At 37.8% G+C, this 22,296-nt stretch overlaps 1 protein-coding gene and 1 long non-coding RNA gene across 2 annotated transcripts in view; one reads left to right on the forward strand and one right to left on the reverse strand.

Annotated features, from left to right (window-relative positions):
• The window catches only part of LOC100332501 (sterile alpha motif domain-containing protein 3), a 191,790-nt gene that overhangs the window by 126,712 nt on the left and 42,782 nt on the right, over positions 1-22,296 (forward strand). The gene's annotated exons all lie outside the window — the stretch shown is intronic.
• On the reverse strand, positions 4,784-20,829 carry LOC137488303 (uncharacterized). The gene is made up of 4 exons (XR_011010237.2): positions 20,774-20,829; positions 15,589-15,694; positions 6,210-6,280; positions 4,784-4,910 (listed from the first exon to the last, which is right to left on the reverse strand). It is a non-coding gene; the product is annotated as an uncharacterized lncRNA (long non-coding RNA).

Here is a 22,296-nt window from a genome sequence, read left to right on the forward strand (position 1 = left end):
GTATGGTATGGAAACCTTACATACCTACTAGATAACCCGTCTCATACAGCTGCCATTGCAAGACTCAGACACTTTGTAGAGAGGAATTTAACACAACTGCCTCTAGGAGTCGCCAATGGAAATAAAACAGACACGCACAAAAAATGTGCGTACGCCTGCCAGAAAGCTGCCGTGAAGCTGCGCACATTCCCACGTTCAGTTCATTTTTAGTAAATCCAAACGTGCGCGATTTTGAGCGTGAAACCTGGCGTACGCAAAGTTTTTGTGCATACGCAGCGTTGATACATGAGGCCCCAGGTCACTAGCACCTAAAGCACTTATGATCAATGAAATAATAACAGATAACAATCTTTATGCACTCTGTCTCACTGAAACCTGGCTGAAACAAAATGTCTATATTAGTTTAAATGAAGCAACTCGGTCCGTGTAGGTCCGTGTACGTTTTGTTCATTTGTTTTCCATTTTCAAATGGAATAAAGGAAATGGAGAAAACGTCCATTTTTCCGTTTTTCTTTTGCTCACGAGAAAACGAAAAAACGAGATTTTGGCTGGATATTCGTTTTTTGGTTTAGGGTAGGAAAACGGATAAACAACTTTAAAATTCATTTTACACATGTAGGCGGTGCTGAAACGCCCACTTTCCTCTAATTGGTCAACCAAATCTGCGCTCGTGACGTCGCCCCCTCAAAATAAAAGCCTTACACGCAGGCTTTTATTTATTATTATTATTTAATTATATACAAACTAAGTTTACATATTCTATTATTTGAACCACACACTTAGCAGGCTTACATTCATTGTGTATGTATAAATTAAATAAAAATGTAAATTAGCAGAATTCTTAGACATTTGTCATTAAAATAAGGTCATAGTTCACTGCCAAGCTTCTTGCTGCTGTGCACCTGATGCTGAGCAAAGATAGCCATTTCCGAGCAGCAATTGGGGGCTGTTCCAGAAAGCAGGTTATGTGACATACACGGGTAAGTTTGAGAGTAAGTAGGTGGATAACCTCAACTTTGGTTCCAAAATCGGAGGTAACTTCTGGGTATGTTAAGTAGCCATAGCAACTTACTCTCTGAAGATAACCTGCTTCGGAGCAGGTTATGTTCAGAGAGTAAGTTGCTATGTTTCAGAGTTTGTCTGTTTCAGAGAGTTTACTGAGCGTTGCGTGCTCTTTTGATGAGAATATTTATGGATGTGGACACACAGATACAAGTTTTTTTGTTGTGAGAGGGTTATAAGTGCATAGTTTTTTTCATTACCAAATTCATAATGTTAATGTATTTAACAAACCTTTTTGAAATCAAATGTGACAAACCGCGGGTCTGCGCTTACCATAAAAAACATTCAGTGCAGCTCTTTGTATTCGCGTCAGGGCATTTTAGGCAACTGTACAATGTGGCAGTAGGACCACCTGTAGAGTATGCCTGGCACTGAACAGTTTTTTACACTTTTGTACAGTTCCTTGGTCATACATTACTGCGTATCATTACACAGATGATTCAGACCACGGGAATAGCGTAGTGGACAGTGCGTCGATAAAGAACAACGGAGCGCACAACGGAGCGAGTTCGAATCTCACTTACAGATCTTGTGTTTTTTCTCTCCTTCTGCACCCTCACATTTTTCTGTATAATATTATAAGTGGCAGCTTTGTCTTTTGTAGGAAAATATATCTTTAATTTAAGATGTAGGACGTTGTTCTTATATATACATTCACGCACACACACCTACATTTTTTAAATATTTTTTTTCAGGGTTTCTAAATGCTATTGTGTGCATTAATTGCAGCCGATTTTAAAGCTCCTTCAGTCACTAAAGGACACTGATAATATAAAATTTGTCCAAAGTATAAGTGTGCAGGTACAACTTAATTTTCTATCCTTAATCTTTTGGTGTTTCAACTATTAAACTCATTACTGCTTCCACTTACCAGCTCATCACACACCCCACCTCATCACTATGTTGAGGCTAAATGGCTGATTTTCAGGAAGTAATGATTTAAGTGTATAACACAAATATAGTAAAAAAAAATAACTATAAAGCAAATGTTGCTTAACACAATGTTTATTTTTATTATATTTGTATTATAAAATAGAATCATTACTGGGCACGTACCTGCAGCCTGACCCAGAGGAAATCTCAGTGACCCAAGCAGACAAAACAGATGGAAGAGTGCTAAAAAATATTTAATTAGTCAAAAAACTATGTTTAATCAAATAGTTTGGTCTGTTCATTTCTTCATTTCCTAAAATAAAATGAATGATTTTTTTACACTGCTTTATACACGCACGTTTCAACGTGTAACATATTTTTCATATACATTTCTCACCTTAAGTTGATGCTCATGTGACTTTATCTTTGAAGATGGACCTTATACAGCTACTTTAGAATTTAAATATGTAGATAAAAGATTTTGTGATCCAAGAGTAATATTCAAATATGGAAAAGTGCAGAAAATTCTTACACTGCTTGTTAGTTGAGGCAGAAGGAACTTCGTCTGCATGCAAAATAAAAAGAACCTATCTGACAACAATCACTTACAACAGTGACAGAGTGTGTGGTTTAAGTCAAAAACTCAACCACTGAAAAGCCTTTATTATAGGACACAGCAGTTAGACAGGTCTCTTTCTATTAGCTGCATGTCAGAAAGAATATTCTAGTGTTAAATAAAGAGCTCCAGCAATTAAATATTACCTTTTATGATAATGTTTCTGTGTTTAATGACTTTGGACAGAGTTCTAGCTCCAGAAAGATTACAATTTCTATAAGCCTTATTAGTCAATACACATATTGTGGCCTTAAGAAATTAATGGCAAGAAAAATAAATGCATGAATGGTTACACAACATACTCAAAAAGGATGTTAAAGAGTAGTTTAATTTATCATTACAATAAAATGGAGGGTGGCATGTGTAATTTAATGAACTAATAAATTTTCTTATTATTTATTTTTTATTTTCTTATCTTTTTCTTATTCTATATTTTTTTTCCGTTCGTTGAAGCAGATGTGCAATCTCTGTGTTTAAAACCTCCAGCTTCGCCTCTGTAAAGTGCGTTGCCCTTTTTTTCTCAACGTGACTTTCTATGGTGACTCGTGAATTCGGCGATCTACTGAAAATGCCTTCAGGTGTGTGGCGTGCACGCGCATTAACCCGCGGTTATCTTGAGGAGGTTCCCAGATAGCAAAATACACTCGGGCCAGTTCCGGCTAGATTGTCGCCTGCCGAAGACTTACCCATCGGCCCAACTCCGGCTGCCGGACTCGAGCGGGCCAGATGCGGCGGCCGTAAGCGAGCCGACGCTGCGCATCCGCGCCGGAATCGGCGCGAGGGTAATGTGCGCTGCGGCCCGGAGCTGGCGCGACTCCGTATTTATACACCTTATAAAACCTTTTGGTATTACATTGGTACTTAATATATGGTATTACAACCATTTGAATTTATACAACAGCAAACACAGGCTATAATGTAAACACAAAGTGTAAGCACTGTGTTTAACCTTTGAATAAAGTGCAAACTGCATACACATTCTGTAACGAAAATAATCAGACAAATGACAAAATAAATAAATGTTAAACGTTTATTAATTGCAAGAAAAAATAGTACTAAAATTTTATAAATAATTTTGTAGTGCACAAGAATATCAATATAAAAACAACAATAAAACAACACATTAAAGACACACAGAAAGATTTAAACAAAAAATCTAAAAATTACACACAAACACAGATGTTTTTAAAACAACCCTGTTTTCCCAATAGACTTAAATTAAAAATGTGTACAAACAGCTAAATTTTATATAAACCTAAATATAGAAACCAATTTAAGATATAGCAAGAAACATCTTAAAAATACCAATGACAGTCCGTAAAATATCCAAGTCAAACTTGTAAAAAGTACTGCAGAATTCTGAAGAAACATCTTGAAACATTTTTTAATAAAACATTAAAATAATAATAAACAAACAAACATATATATATACATATACATATATATATATATAAATAATTGCAGAAGTATAAAGTCAAACTTATTTTTAAATAAACTTGAACAAAATCAATTGCACAAACAGCAAGACATGAGTGAGATGATTATACATTTCATATATATACACGTCTTGTGCAATTTTATATTTATAATTTTATTTGTATTACGTTTATTAAAAATGTATCAAGATGTTTCTTCAGAATTTGGCGCACACACATACATACATACCTACATACCATACATATATACACACACACATACACACATATATATACATATACATATACATATATATATATATATATATATATATATATATATATATATATATATATATATATATATATATATATAAATGCAAATGAAAGAAACAAATTGTTCAAGTATCAGGGAACATCCTAATACACTTAAAATGTTGTTTAAAAAATAAAACAAAATAGTGATGTAGACATTTGACACATTAGCTTTCTCTTCTTTCTTCCTCCATCCCTGTCAGGGGCAAGTTGTAGCTACCTTGTAATGCATTTTTCCACTTCTTTATCAGTGGCGTGGTATGGACATTTGTCCTCACTCCATCTGTGATTAAAAGATAAACAGATAATTAGTAGTGAACAAGTACTAATGTAAAAAAAAAATAAAAAATTAGGAAAAAAGTAGGCTACCTACGAAGCAAAAAAAAAACAATAAAAAAAAAACAAATAAACTTAAAACACTTTGAAATTAGCAAGAGCTTGAACTTACCAGTTTATTTGTTCAGGCTGCTCCTTTAGTTGATTTTCAAGCTTTTCCAAATCAAATTGGCCAAAGGAAGGTCAAATGTGTTTACATCTGGAATTTCATCACGTCTGTTTTGGTTTTGTGAGAATCAGGCCCAGCTGCTGCTTTATGACGTTGCATGATTTTAAAACTTCAGTCAGTCGTGCTAAAAAAGAAAAATAACAGATTAGTATAAATCAACCTGTAGCTTATTCTCATACAACTTCTGTAAATACAACAGTGGGTTAGACACTGCTGATATTCTCTAGTTGATCTTTACTTTCTAGCTGCATTAAACCTTAACAAATTTAGTGATGTCTTCAATTCTTACAAAGACATCACGAGATGCAATAAGTTCTGTCTTGATCTCAAACTGCACTAGAAGAAAGACTGTAAATGTTCATAGGTGTACTGCAGGAGTGTCCAAACTTTTTGGGCCGAGGGCCAGATGCAAAAAAACAAACGTTGTCGCGGGCCAAATTTTACATACATCACACAGACACACACACACACACACACACACATATATACATATACATATATATATATATATATATATATATATATATATATTTACACACACACACACACACACACACACACACACACACATATATATATATATATATATATATATATATATATATAAATGCAGTTGAAGTCAGGATTGTTAGCCCCCCTAAATTATTAGCCACCGTTTATTTTTTCCCCAATTTCTGTTTAACGGAGAGTTAAACATTTTTTTCCACACATTTCTAAACATATTAGTTTTAGTAACTCATTTCTAATAACTGATTTATTTTATCTTTGCCATGATGACAGTAAATAATATTTGACTAGATATTTTTAAGACACTTCTATACAGCTTAAAGTGACATTTAAAGGCTTAACTAGGTTAATCAAGTTAACTAGTCAAGGTAATTAGGCAAGTTATTTTATAACAATGGTTTGTTCTGAAGACTTAAGGGGCTAATAATTTTGACCTTAAAATGGTTCATAAAAAAATTTAAACCGCTTTTTATTCTAGCCGAAATAAAACATAAGTCTTTCTCCAACATCATTTGGGAAATATTTAAAAAAGAAGAAATAAATCAATGAGGGGCTAATAATTCAGACTTCAACTGTGTGTAGACAGACAGACAGACAGACAGACAGATAGATAGATAGATAGATAGATAGATAGATAGATCATAACAAGAACTGCTGCTTAATTGAATGCATGTAATAGCGACACCCGGTGGTTATTTATTGAATTACGTTCATTTTTGTATAGCGGGCCAGATTCTATTGATATTTATAAAAAGCCTCGCGGGCTGCAGATGGCCCGCGGGCCGTAGTTTGGACACGCCTGGTGTACTGGAATGTACAGTATCTGTGCATCTTCATGGTGGTCTTAAGATTTCTGCCATAGTCATTGATGGTGATGGTACTTGTGGTGCTGCATTGATTTCTGAAATCTTCATACCTGCCTTTTATCCAGCCTCTTTGTTCCAAGTAATTTTTCTTCATCACGGTATAGATGCGTCTATACTGTCCCTTGATCAGATACATTTACAAAACAAAACATCACTTTAGTATAGTGCCAGTGTTACCGGCTCCAGACCTAGGGGAATCTGGACCGGCACAAGCCAAATCACGCACAAAACTGTGAATGATAAGGAGACAGACACGTTATAGCATTGCTCGAGTGCAGTTTAATATGTCAAAGATAATTACTTCTTTTAAAGCTAACACATTGTACACAGTGTTCCAGAATAAAACCAAACGTATATCCATAAGATAAAATTCAAATGTGTCATGGATATCAATACATCATATTACTCAATGCAATATCAATACACAATATCAATACACACTCAATGCAATGTACCTAGATTTTCTCTGTGAACAAAAGGCATTAATACATTGAACAAAAATACTTTAAACACTTGAATACACTCCTCAGAATACAGTCTTGGTCTTACTTTGAGATACTCAAGTAATATTACAAGAATTATTAAAATAATACATTTCTTACTCTATCTATAACTACTGGTATAAATGCAAAAATGATGCTAATCATTATAATTAATTCAATGTAACATTTTCCTTCACAACATTTCCAATTTACATTACATCAGCATTTATATTAACACTTGTTAATATATTTATGAGAAATACCGACAATTTAGGATTAAATAAATGTCACTTTTACTCATGTAATAACCCTAAGTTATTGAGAAAGCCAATTATGATGTTATAAAACCAAAAATCCAGCATTAAAACATTAAACTTGTACTATCACTTATTACTATTGTGTTACTATACACTACTATACAGCGTTATGCTTTCACAAACATTTTAGAAGAGAATCAATATAAAAATATGCCCCATATTAACCTAATCTGGCTGACATTCATAACAAATGTAACAATTACAGCAATTACTTAACATTAAAGTGCTTAGAAAAGGATCTAATGCATATTTCTGAATGCATACATCACTACATGCTCCGTTCACATCATTTGAGTTAACCATTAACTCATCATTAGCTTCGGCTGCTTTTGCTAACCACGAGTGGCTACAATGTTTACGATCTAATTAAACCAAAAACGAATCAATTCCTAGAACTAACACCTTCTAACATAGTTTCTTAACATTTCTTAAGAGTAAAGATGATAAATGTTTCACACAAACCACTTCAAATGAGTGTTTGTCCATACCTGTGAATGATAAGGAGACAGACACGTTATAGCATTGCTCGAGTGCAGTTTAATATGACCTCGAGCTGCCGGTCTCCTAGGTAACCCACTAACGCGCCACACTGCCCTCTACAGGTGTGGTGGTGAACTACATGAATCATTTCATTTACTCATAAGAACTAGAACAGGAATAAAACAAAAAAAATAGGTAAAGGGTGAGAGGGGGGGTTAACTTTTTCTTTTAATCACATTATATAAAATAATATCCCTCTATCCGTCACACTCTCCCCGGCTTTAATGGGATGTCTCCTGGCATCCAAAACCACATTAACTATAATATTGTCAAGTAAATTAAATGAGAATCAGTCTGTAGTCTGAACTGTTTATCAAGTCAGTAAACACTCTTAACTCGTGTCAATCTGCATAAAGTTATAATCAGCATATAAAGTCAGTCTACAATGTCAATATCTGACTTAGTCTCATCCACAGGAATCTTTCAATAAACCCATGCCACTGGGTGGGGGTAATAGCTCACTTCAGGCGATACTGGTAGGATAGGCATTGGGTAAAAGCCGCAGCACATAGCATTTGCTCCTAATCTCCAAGGCTGGTAAGAAGGTGCTCCTGGCTGGTCATACATCAAGAGATTTCGGGGCTTGACTTGCCGTGTGGATCTCCTTAATTGTTGTTCCATTTCCCTCACTGGTGCTAGAACAGTTGTGGGATCTGTTGCCAGTGGGTCAAAGATTCCATCCTCCACCACATTATCACTATGCACCTCTTGACTCTCCACCAATGGTGGTGGTGTAGCATCGGTTGTTGTGGGTCTTATCTCTGATGTTATGAGTGAATCCCTCAGATCAATTTGTGTGGCATCGTTACACTCTGAAGTTTGACTTAATGGCTGATATTCGGGAGCTATTGCCCTTAATCCACAATGAGGTTTTGGGTCTGGTAGATGGTGTCTGACAGTTTTTCTTTCGTACACAGGCAAGGGTCTAAGGTGGTAGGAATGGTTTTCCTCATCATCGGAAATACTGATATCTGATTCAGCTGTTTCTCTACGTCGAAGGTGACATTTTTGTCTGGGTGGCTTCTTCCCAACACCCTTATCTTCTTCCTCAGAACTGACGAGTAAGTCACTAACTGGGAGAAGCAGGTTGCGGTGCAACACTCGAAAAGTTCTGTCACCTGTTTCAGCCTGAATCCGATACACAGGACTATCCTTTATCCTCTCGATGACTCTGTGGACCTTTTGTTCCCAGTACTGCCTGAGTTTGCCAGGACCCCCTCTCTCAGACAGGTTCCTGACCAACACACGATCTCCAGGTTGTAGTACAGCTCCTCGGACATGTTGATCATAATACCTTTTCCCTTTTTCAGAAGATCTCTTACTGTTCTCTGCGGCTATTCGATATGCTTCCTGCATTCGTAAAGCCCAGGTCTGTGCATACTGTTGCTTTGTCCGCACATGCTGGTCTGAGTTAAGGTTGAAGATTAGATCAATGGGCAATCGAGGATGTCTCCCAAAGAGGAGGAAAAATGGCAAGTACCCTGTTGCCTCGTGTCTTGTGCAGTTGTAGGCATGCACAAGATTCGGAAGATGGTCTTTCCACTCTGCCTTTTTCTCCTCTTGAAGCGTTCTTAACATCTGGAGCAGTGTCCTGTTCAGGCGTTCAGCAGGGTTCCCCTGTGGGTGGTAGGGAGTGGTACGGGAGTGAGAGATGCCTGCCAATTGCTGTAATCTTTGGAACAAGGTATTCTCAAACTCCCGACCCTGATCATGATGGAGTTTTTCTGGATATCCAAATCGAGGAATGAAATCAGAGAAAATCCGTTCAGCGGCTGTCTTCCCAGACTTATTTCGAGTGGGGTAAGCTTGTGCGAACCGAGTAAAGTGGTCTACGAGCACAAGTATGTACTCATAGCCACCCTTACTAGGCTCGAGGTGTAAGTAATCGACAGAGAGCAACTCAAAAGGTGCGGTAGTGACAATGGAACCCATTGGTGCTTTTTCAGGGACCGTAGGTCGTTTTTGCTTAATGCAAGGACACTGGCGTATAACATAGTCCTCAATTTCCCGCTGCATATAAGGCCAAAAAAATCTTTGTCTGGCGAGATGAATAACTTTATCAGCACCAACATGTCCCATGTCATCATGTAGATGTTTCAGCACCATCGATGTAAGTGATGTTGGAAGGACCAGTTGTTGATTGGGCCCAGACTCTCTGTACAAGATCCCCTCTCTCAGCTTTAGTCGGTTCCATTCCCTTATTAGCCGCTGTGCTCCAACAGACACCAAACTTTGACCCTTGTCCTTGGGAGTCCATCCATTTTTTTTCAATTTTACAACTTCACAAATGGTGTCATCTCTATTCTGAGCATCTCTGATATCCTCAGGGGTAAATACAGGTATACATGCAGCAGAGAGATCCTCCTCTACCCGTATCTGAAGAGCCACAGCCTGTGGTACCTGCTCTTCCCTCTCAGCCTTATTTCCCTGCCAGATGGTAGATATCACCTCAGGCTGTACTATTTCAGTGTACTCTCTCAGGTGGTCGGTGAGTCTTACTGGAAATCGGGACAGAGTGTCTGCATCAATGTTAGTCTTGCCTGGCCTGTATTTAATGGTGAAATGGAAATCTGCTAATTCACCAACCCAGCGATGTCCTACAGCACTAAGCTTGGCGGTGGAAAGGACATAAGTCAGGGGGTTATTATCTGTATATACAGTGAAAGTGGGGGCGTAGTACAGATAATCCCGAAACTTATCACATACGGCCCACTTCAAGGCAAGGAACTCCAGCTTACTAGAATGGAGGTGGTAATTCTTTTCAGCAGGCGTGAGTGTCCTTGATCCGTATGCGATAACACGTAGTTTACCACTCTGTTCCTGGTATAACACAGCCCCCAACCCTTCATTTGATGCATCTGTGTGTAGAACAAAGGGTAAGTCAAAGTTGGGGTAGGCCAAGATGGGAGGACTAACCAACATGTCTACCAGTCGAGACACCACAGCACTATGCTCAGAGGACCAACAGATAGGTGTCTTAGATGGTAAGTGGTCACCACCCTTTCCCCTTTTGGTAGATTTTACAAGACCAGGACGTTGGCGAGACCCTTCAGGATGTTCTTGGAGCTTAAACAAAGGCCGTGCTATACGGGAGAAATCTTGGATAAAGGAGCGATAATAACCCAAGAACCCTAGCAAAGCTCGAACCTCACCGACTGTTTTTGGCTTCTTCTCCTTTAGTTTCAACACTGCCTCCAGATCCTTAGGATCCACCTGAACACCTTCACTAGTCACCAACCTTCCCAAATACCGCACTTGACGTTTGAAAAGTTCGCATTTAGTCGGCCTCAGTTTCACTCCACACTCCTGAAGACGACACAGCACTTTTCTCAGGTCCTCAACATGGTCTTGGAAGGTTTTGGAGAAACAGAGCATGTCATCCAGATAAGGGAAACAACATTCATCCCTGAGATTAACTAGTACGCCTTCCATGCAGCGCTGGAATGCTGCAGGTGCATTGGTAAGGCCAAAGGGGAGACGTACCCATTCATAGAACCCCCAAGGTGTGCTAAAAGCAGTCATGTGACGGCAACTTTCCTCAACAAAACCTTGATGGTATGCACTACCTTGGTCTAGTATCGAGAACCAGGAGTTGCCTCCTAAATTATCCAACAGGTCTTGAATGCGTGGCAGTGGGTGACGGTCAGGAATAGTTTTATTGTTCAGTCCCCGGAAATCAACACAGAGACGTAAACTCTGGTCCTTTTTTCTTACGCACACGACTGGAGATGAGTAAGCTGATGTTGACTTTCGAATCCAGCCACGGTTAAGTAAATTCTGTACATAATCTTTGACTTCACGATATAAGGGTTTTGGTATGGCATTATATGACTTTTGTATTGGAGTGTCATCCCTAAGATTGATTCTCAGTTGCAACTCTGGGATGCACCCAATATCTGCCTCATCTTTGGCAAAGGCCATAGACTCATATAACATTTGCCTGACAATTCTTTGCTCCTCCTCTGCTAGGTGGGATACATCAACTGGAGGGTGCCATTTGTCTCTGACCTTTGATACTGCCTCTCTATCAAGCTCTTTGTTGTGATAGCTCTGAGAGTTAGTGCATAACTGGGCTCCACAAGTCTGAATGGACTCAATATTCTTGTGCTTGGAGTTCAGTACAGGCTTCAAATCAGCAATCTCTTCAAGCGTACCCAGGACTGTTCTTTGAGTCAGGTAAATAGTGTGTTGGGTTGAGTTCTGAATGGGGATTTTAACACATTTTGATGACCCCAAGGGAACGTCTACCAGTGATGGAAACAGATCTAAACCCACCGGGCAAGTACTCTCAGTAAGAGGTTGAAACAGCATGGTACAGTTCCCGGGTGCCCCCTTAACTCGACACCGAACTTCATAGATTTTGCCAGCAGGGATGTTTACACCTTTTTTACTGCTGCGTACAACACAAGGAGTTGGTTCAACAGAAGTTGGTATCTGAAGGAGAGAGACTAGTGTTCCGATGGAGCTCTTTGGTATACTTAAAGAATCTGTCAGGATAGCGGTCACATCCACAGTGTTGCCATGCTCTTTAATAATTTCAGCGATTACGTTGCTACCTAACAAGGGACAGTGGCAGTTCTGACTGATTAAAAGGGGTACACTTATTGTTATAGACCCATGGTGTCTGCTTGAAATCTGTAGGTCAACTTCTGCCCATCCCTCAAGGGGTATTTCAGTGCCATTAGCTGCTGAAATTTCAAGTGACTGACTGTTAAGAAGTGAATGAAGTGGCTGGATTTTGACATGGGGTGATGCTTTATCTACCCAAGTTTTGCTAACCATTGTCACCTGTGCTCCAGAATCTAATAACATTTCTATTGGCACACCATTGATATTGCAGGAAACAGTGCAACGATTTCCAATGAGCTGGGCCACCCGTTTCTTTGGGTCTGAATGGCAAGGTGTGGCTGACATGGTAGCTGTGTCTGTGGGCTTAGAACTGTTCACGGTCGCTGGCTGCCCTTCTCCAGCGACCTCTTCCCGTTTACCGACATCCGTCTCTGCAAACATCTAATTGCTCTGTGCCCTGCCTGACCACACACAAAGCAATGGGGACAGTTAATTATCTCTTTCATTATGCAGTCAGGGCATCTACCCTTTTTCTCACTTGTTTGGGATGGCGGGTGCTTAACAGGTGTACTAGAACTTCCAGTCGGTGGACAGTCAACAGGCTGATTCACCAGTTTCATATGTTGAGTCAGTGAGGACACTTGAGCCGTCAGCTCTCTGATGGCTTCACGGTTAGCCTGCAACTCAGCATCAATTTGGTTTTGTTTTGTCACGTCAGTCGGTACAGTTATGTCAGAATGAGCTACACTCACAGTCACTGACCTAGACTTGGCCACAGCACCAAGGCGCTTTAACCTAGCTTCTTCCTCCATGGTTGACTTAGTCAGCTGTTCCAACAGTGAGTCATCACTAACTTGTGTGTCAGCAAGGAAAGGTTTAATGTCCTGCCTAACATAACTGTTCTTGTCATTTAAACCTTGATACAAGGAGTGCAGAAAAGTACCTTGAACCAGTCGCTTATCATAGTTAAACTCTACACCAGGCTGCTGTGACTCAAACAGAACTCGTTGTTTTAGCCCTATAAGTCTATAGAGAAACTGGTGTGGACTCTCTTTGTCATGTTGTTTAGCATTACTGAGCTCATGAAAGAGCTCGGTTACACCTTTATCTCTCACATGTGCACGGAGAAGTCTCTTTAACCCATTTACTGTTAAACCGTCATGATTAGTGAGCATTTCTCTGAAGGTACCAGATTTAGTTATCTTGAGCACTGCTCTAATAATTTCAACCTCACTAAACCCCCCTTGTAGAGCAGTGTCAATCTGCTTACAGAGACCACTAAAAGAAATGTCAGACCCAGTATCAGATATTTGACCCCCATGAAATTTGCATTCCCGACGAGGAAGCAAAGCTGTGACATCCGACAGTCTCACAACCTGATCAGTGACAGATGAAGATAGACTTGCTCTACCCTGTTGGGTGTCACGGGTACCAGTGTCACCTAAGTGGCCTGGTGTGTAAATAGTTCTGTCTATAGGTGATGTCAGGGCAGGCGAATCATGACTGAGGGACGGTGGTGCATGAAAGTCTGTATGTGATGGTTGTGCATGTTTGTGTTTGTCCATTGCATATGTGTGTATGTCCTCTGCTGAAGCAGAAACTTGTCTGTGTGTATGGGTAAGTGCATTGTCTATGGGAACGGCAGGAACATTGGCCTCACCAGATCCAGAATCGATTGATGTCAGTTCCTGTAACAGTTCCTGAAGTGAGAGAAGTTGAGCCATACCTTCATCTTCCATTGTTTTCAACCTTTCACTTCTGGTGTAGTCGATGATAAAATCATAAAGCTCAGGTTCACTGAGGCCTTCTGTACTCTCACTGCCATCTTCAATAGCCCTGGCAACCAACTGCAGTTGACTGGTACTCAGAACAGGAAGCTTTTTGTGAATCTGGAAAATCAACATCCGTCGTGGGGTTACGGTAGCCATCGCGATTTTTCACCAGTGACGCTCACACTCTGGATGACGCTGGGCACAGCAGCCTTCCTTGAAGCTCGATCGCCAACCTCTACCCGTATCGTGACAGCTCTCCCCACTCGACGATGCAGAATCCCGGACGAGCCCCCAATTGTTACCGGCTCCAGACCTAGGGGAATCTGGACCGGCACAAGCCAAATCACGCACAAAACTGTGAATGATAAGGAGACAGACACGTTATAGCATTGCTCGAGTGCAGTTTAATATGTCAAAGATAATTACTTCTTTTAAAGCTAACACATTGTACACAGTGTTCCAGAATAAAACCAAACGTATATCCATAAGATAAAATTCAAATGTGTCATGGATATCAATACATCATATTACTCAATGCAATATCAATACACAATATCAATACACACTCAATGCAATGTAACTAGATTTTCTCTGTGAACAAAAGGCATTAATACATTGAACAAAAATACTTTAAACACTTGAATACACTCCTCAGAATACAGTCTTGGTCTTACTTTGAGATACTCAAGTAATATTACAAGAATTATTAAAATAATACATTTCTTACTCTATCTATAACTACTGGTATAAATGCAAAAATGATGCTAATCATTATAATTAATTCAATGTAACATTTTCCTTCACAACATTTCCAATTTACATTACATCAGCATTTATATTAACACTTGTTAATATATTTATGAGAAATACCGACAATTTAGGATTAAATAAATGTCACTTTTACTCATGTAATAACCCTAAGTTATTGAGAAAGCCAATTATGATGTTATAAAACCAAAAATCCAGCATTAAAACATTAAACTTGTACTATCACTTATTACTATTGTGTTACTATACACTACTATACAGCGTTATGCTTTCACAAACATTTTAGAAGAGAATCAATATAAAAATATGCCCCATATTAACCTAATCTGGCTGACATTCATAACAAATGTAACAATTACAGCAATTACTTAACATTAAAGTGCTTAGAAAAGGATCTAATGCATATTTCTGAATGCATACATCACTACATGCTCCGTTCACATCATTTGAGTTAACCATTAACTCATCATTAGCTTCGGCTGCTTTTGCTAACCACGAGTGGCTACAATGTTTACGATCTAATTAAACCAAAAACGAATCAATTCCTAGAACTAACACCTTCTAACATAGTTTCTTAACATTTCTTAAGAGTAAAGATGATAAATGTTTCACACAAACCACTTCAAATGAGTGTTTGTCCATACCTGTGAATGATAAGGAGACAGACACGTTATAGCATTGCTCGAGTGCAGTTTAATATGACCTCGAGCTGCCGGTCTCCTAGGTAACCCACTAACGCGCCACACTGCCCTCTACAGGTGTGGTGGTGAACTACATGAATCATTTCATTTACTCATAAGAACTAGAACAGGAATAAAACAAAAAAAATAGGTAAAGGGTGAGAGGGGGGGTTAACTTTTTCTTTTAATCACATTATATAAAATAATATCCCTCTATCCGTCACACCAGGGCAAAACTCACAGGTTGTAATAGATCAATGACAATGTTGACAGTATGTGTTTAAAATAATTGCAAACAAACCTGTTCTGTCTTGAGATGTATGACAGGCAATCATCGTCCTCATCTGTCTACCAGTCAGAAATCACAGTTGCATGTGGATGTTTTAGTCGAGCTTCCTCATATGCATCTATAATAAAACATCACATTGTTGTTAACCTCCCGTAAAGAAAAGTTCAAATCCTGAAATACTATCAAAGTTAATTAATGCCTATAATACCTATAGTGTAAATAATCAGTACACAGAAGGTTGCACAAGATTTATTCGGAGATTCATGCAGAGTGACAGCCTTATGAATCTGAGACATAGATTTGTAAGATGGTCAATAGGGTTGTGCCGATAGACGATACTTGCGTCTATCGACGATAGTCAGCCATATGGACGATAGCTAATAAAAATGACGATAATACGGCTTATTTTCTAGTTGTTGCTTTTTTTCAAAATTATTATTAGGCAGTTAATATTATCAAAGTACAATTCATTGGCCCTTGCATATTTCACACTGTCATCGTCGCGTAACCTTCACCCAACTGACACCAGAGGAATATATTTTAAAAATCATTCATAAATTTATCAGTGTTAGGCTAATATACAAAATTATGTAATAATATATAATTTTTGTTATTGTATAGTTATGCTATTTTTGTTGTAGGCTATAACAAAAATACTAAAACAAAACGAAAATAATGCACTTTTGCCGTTTTTTTTAACATGGTTAAAATAACTGTACAATGTCTCTTTATAACAAGCAGGCTTGACATAATTTGTGAAAGAAGGAAATTTAGTTTTAAAGTCGCTTAATATGTTTTTCAAAGAGGAGTGATTCTCTTTTAAAAATCGTCATATGCATGCAAGCCGCAAATGTATGATGCGTATTCAAAATAAATGCACAATAATCAGTCGGCTATGAAAATGAAAAGGTTTATTTCAAACTCTAACTTGTTTAACATATTTAACATAAAATAATGTTTATCTTGTTGCTAATAGCCAAACACGTTTCAATAAACAAAATGCAAAATTAAATAACCAAGAACTAAAATAATGCAATAGTTACATTGCTTGCAGATTTAAAACAATATGACTGTTTACGATGCAAGAGTAATGCTTCCGTCTACAGATTTTTTGCCAAAAAAACAAGTTGGTTAACTTTTTCTGGTTTGAGTAGGCTGCGAAGTGGAGTGATTATGTTACCGGCTGCGCTAAACACGCTCTCTGAAGGGGTGCTAGTTGCGGTAACACACAGGTATTTTTTTGCCAGGTTTGCCATTAAAGGAAAACGGCGTCTATTTTCTTTCCACCAGTCCAGTGGCTTGTCATCACCATCAATTACTTCCTCTTGTAAGTAAGACATGATTTCAGATTTTGCGCGCTGGTCTACAGGTGTGGATGTGGACACAGACGGCTTTGCTCTCCCAAGAAGACGACCCAGTGTTTTGATCCTCTTAGCCGGCTGATTCTCACTTGATGACGTACCTGCCGCATCTTCTTCCTCTTCCTCCTCCACTCTGATGGGTACAGGTGGCATATTCCAATATTCCACCATCTCAACCTCAAGCTGTGATTTGATCACATCAAGTTCTGCGGCATCGATGTGGTCGCCCTTATAGCGTGGGTCAAGGAGGGTAGATTTGCGCATTAGTTGGAGGGTACTGTCGTCATATTTCGAGTCGAGTTTCTCCAAAATCCGCCGTTTAATTCCTGCCGTCATCTCCACATCAGTCTCCTCCTCCTTCAGGATATCCTTTGTTAGCTGCAGCATGGGCAGCAGAGATGAGACTGTTACGTAATTTTCAGCTGATAAAATATCAGTAAATTCTGCGACAGGCTTCAACCCATCCCTGACAGCCTCTAGTACAGCAATGTCCTGCCAGGTCACGTTTGGGAGTGTTCCACGACGGCTCTTGTCATCAGCAAAAACCCTTTTGATGGCAGGAAGCTGTTCCAGAACTCTTACTACCATGGCATATGTTGATCCACAACGAGTTGTACAATCCTAAAATATATTAAATGACCATTATGCGTCGATTGTTAATGTGATCACTTATTACACTGTAAAAAGTTTTTCAAGCAGGCCCTCACCCAATTAATAATTTGTCTTCAATTAAATTTGTAATTATTTGTTTTATTTTTTAAGTAATATATTTTTAGTTTAAAAAGTTGCTCAATCTAAATATTTTTTATTAAGAACTCAATTAATAAATTTTTTGTTTTGACGAATATACAATTTTTAGGTTGGATATTTTGTACACGCATGCACATTATACACACTCATCACCACCAGCCAGTCAACGGTCCGCGGTCGAATCACAGACGACGCACTGGTCACTTGTGTGGATGTGTGGAAGTAAAGTTTAAGTTTTTAATAAATATCGATGTAATCAAAATTATTGATGTCTTTTTGTATGATTTGGTCAAATAATAATTATTTACAAATTTACAAATAATAATTATTTACAAAAAAAATCCAATTTTTAATTGAAAAAAATCTAATACATAGGCTATTTCTTAATTAGAATTTTTTGTTTTGATTACATCTAGGCTATTTCTTTTTGTTTTTATCAAAAACACAATTTAAACATTTTTACTTCATTCAACAAGAAAAATGTATAGGCCTACATTGTGCCAACTGCCAAGTTATATAAAATAGTTTTCTTAGATTTATAAAATATTGTTTAGGTCAAGTTACTTATTTTTCATTGACTAAAATGATAAAATATAGATGTGAACATTACCTTAATTTTTTTTAGTTAGCCTAGATCAACAGAAATCTTTTTACAGTGTATAGCCTAATTAAATAATATTATATTTGATTTACAAGTATTATTTCTAGTCTGACAAAAAAATATATTTTTTCTTATTTTTCACTAAGATGGTTGTGCCACAAGATAAATATTAAGCAAATAAAATATAATAATTTCTGTAGCGTTATCAGCATACGTTGAGGTAAATTTAGCTGTTCCTGCGCCTTGCGGAGCTCTTGTCGCCTCTTCCAGCTGTGAGAAAATGCCCCGTTAATATTGCGACAGATTCCAAGAGCGCGATCAGTTTTTGTTTTCTCCTTTTGTAGAGAATAATTCACTGCCACATTCAAGTTATGGCCAAAACAGTTCAGCCATGGCCATCCGAGCCTTCGTATGGCCGCAACAATATTGGCCCCGTTGTCAGTTGTAATGCATGAAATTTTACTCGGTTCTATGTCCCAATCTTGCATGGCATCTGACAGCGCCTCAGCCAGTACCTCTGCAGTGTGATTCTCCGGAATAAATGTTGTTTCCAGGCATTTTGCTTCTAGCTTCCAATCTTCCGAAATATAATGGACTGTCACAGACATATAGGGGGTCATGTTTATGCTTGACCACATGTCTGTGGTCAAAGCAACAAAGTTAGCAGCTTTCAGATCTTTAGCAATGATGTCCCTAGTTTCATTGTACAAGTTTGGGATAGCTGTTTCGGTGAAGTACTTGCGCCCAGGCAGCTCGTACTGTTTATCAAAGGTTTGAAGCAGGTCTTTAAAGCTTGCTTTCTCGACTGTATGATAGGAGACCATTTCCTTCGCAATGTACTTCGATACAGCTGCAGTGCACTGAGCCCACCTTTCACTGTTTCTTTTATACTTTGTGCTTTTTGAAAAAGCTCCGATGATTGATGGCTGACTTCGATCTTTGCTAATCGTGCCTTCTCTTGGCGCTAGTTTAGCAGCCTCAGCAGGGTGGCGGCCACGCAAATGTACGTACATGTTTGTGGTTTGTGATCCTTTTACCGGCACAACCTCCGAGCAAAGTCTGCAAACTGCCTGCGTGACATCGGCGGGTTCACCTTTTTCATCTGGTGTAAACCCGAAATATTGCCAAATAGGCGATGTGGCATTTTTCTTTCCCACCAACTCCATCTTCCTTGTCAGAATGATAGACGGTCCTCATTTCCCATGTGTCATTTCGCGTGATAATTAATAATTACGTTAATATTAAAATAAAAGTGTAAATTAAAAAGAAAAAGTAGACTAATAAGTAAATAAATGATCTTATAAATAAGCAAACAAATAAATAATTAAAAAATTGCCCCTCCCCCCGATACTATCGTGTATCGGCGATCTTACAGGCTGACGATAGGACGATATGACAATGGGCATTATCGCGCAACCCTAATGGTCAAGCACATGCATTATTCTGTACCCATGAAGATTAACCTACCATTGTGAAAAATGTTTGATGATGATAGCCAATAACAATAAACCATTTCAGCTGTTTGTGAAGCAATTAGTAATGTAATGTCTGAAAAGCTCAATCTATGTTGAAAATGTATCAGCAGTTTACAGCTTATAATGGACTTTTAGCACACAACTATAGCATGCCTATTCACGTTCAAAAGAGTGTGCCATTGACTTCTTTGGTCGTGATGTACTGCAAAATGATCTCACTAACCTTTGTTAAACAAGAACAATGAGACTTAACCAACAAATATTGTTACCCATTCATTTAAATCAGAATTTATCACTGTCAATAACATAAAAAACAAACAAAAAAAACATCAAAATCTGCTTTAAGACGTTCAGTTTTACATTAACTGACCATTACAGCTTGAACAAAAGATATAATTGATTCACATAGGCTAACTAACACATATGAATTAAAGTGCATAGTAATATATTTCTCTTGGATAATTTAAAGAGAATAGTAAACAGTCGAGTTTCGATCACTTTTCGTGACTAACTGCATAAACAAGATAAACAATAATATTTTATTAATCCAAAACGATTAGTTTTTATTTACACAATCACAGAATTAATACTGTTGGATAAGTAAACGCCTGTACAATGATTTTTTCAACATCCACGGTACTTTATAATGTTAAATCAGGAAAAAAAACACGTTTTGCCATGTTAGTTAATGGATTCGTCTACAGAAACTTTCTTTAACGCAAAGTTAGCATACACACAAATTCGTTTCATGTTTCTTTAAAATAATTAAAATAGTTTTCAGTTACTACACACGTTACAATCTAACATTGTGTTAAAGGAAAATGAACTTTCAGACGTGTTTGTAACTGTTAGCGTTAGCATACATTAGCTCCAGTCGTGTTTCTTAAAGCAAGTTACATTTCGTATCAAACTGTTTTAAATTACTAAACGCTGTTACAACCAAACACCGTGGAAATGTTTTAAGCTCTAAATTCGCTAATTATACAGTACACAAGCAGTAAAAAGCTTACCTTTCTGACCGGAATCCACGTGAAGTCTTTAAAAAAAACAAACTTTTTCTTCTTGTGATCTTCGTGCCATGGTGGTTGACAACCAGCTTTTTGGAGCATTACCGCCACCGTCTGGATTGGAGTGTGGATCATGAGTTTAGTCACGCATGTGTTTATTATGAAACCAACTTCTGCTTTAAAACAAAAACAGTCAGCACAGGAGCGTGCTATCTCAAAAATAAGCGAATTTTACATAGTTTTTCTCTAGATGACATGTATAATCTATTTATAAATAATATTGTTTTGTTTGCGTCTAAACATTGCGACCATCCACACTAAATATTCTTTTTTTTTTTTTTTTTGCTATCGTACCATGAATATTTTCTCAAATTATCATTAAACGTGGAGCTAACAGATTACTAGATAAAATAAGAACTTAATCGGTTGCCATCAGCCTTAATCGGTTGCCATATGGTTGACCGGAATCAGGCCAGTGCTTTACAGCCGCATCACAACCGCATGTGCGCGAGCGAGCTGCGGGCCGCACTCGGCCCGGATAACACTCGCCGATGCCGAGTCGGAGCTGGAGGCGACGGAGGGCAGCCGAGCTCGGGCCGATTACTGCCTGCTATCTGGGTTGATTTAACTAACTCTTGTCACCTGTTTTGGAACCAACATACTCGCGGTAAGCAGGTTTTGGGTAAATCAACCGAGAGTTTAGGTTTTAGCAGATGGTAAGTTAACCCAGCTTTCTGGAATACCCCCTTGGTTTGTATGATTGTTTAAGAGCAAGGGCTTTATGATAATAATAATAACAATAATACTACTACTAATAATAATAACAATAATAATAATTATTATTATTATTATCACTTACTAGTGTTTTTATTGTTTAGTTTTTCTTTCTTTTTAATAGTTGTTAGCAGAACCAGAATAAGAACACATTAGGCCCTGCTATATAAACAAAGGTTACCATTTGTTTTTATTTTATTTCTTCATATTTTTATTATATATTGAAATTATTTATTTGATAATTAATACTATTTTATTGCAACGCCAAAGTAGGCCTGTCTTAATATTTTTTGTAATTTGCTGTTATTGTTATTGTAGGCTACATGGCAGGCTATGCAAAATATTTGAAAATAACATTTACTCATAACCTTACTAATTCGAGAGTCAAACTTAAAAAAGTTGTAATAGGTGCAGCCTGTACAATAAAGTGAGCCGCAATGCATATTTCTAGCTCATTTTTTCACTCAACAATTATTGCTGAAATAATTAAATAAATTTCAAATTAACTAATTAAACACATTATAGCTGATAAAAAATAGTGCCTAGTAGTTCCGATAAACAACAGATGAGCTCGCTGCATGTGCATTGCGCTAATAGTTTGACATTGCTCTTCTTGAGAAAGTGCTACAGCGGGCCCTGCTTATTTCACATATAAGGTTGGTGATAAGTAATTTTTTTATTTATTTTTTTGCACATTATTTTGACAATAAATAAGGCACCCAGTATTTCTGATGCACAGTCTCTTTTATGGC

This window comes from Danio rerio, chromosome 18, assembly GCF_049306965.1.
Source record: "Danio rerio strain Tuebingen ecotype United States chromosome 18, GRCz12tu, whole genome shotgun sequence".
Taxonomy (NCBI): domain Eukaryota; kingdom Metazoa; phylum Chordata; class Actinopteri; order Cypriniformes; family Danionidae; genus Danio; species Danio rerio.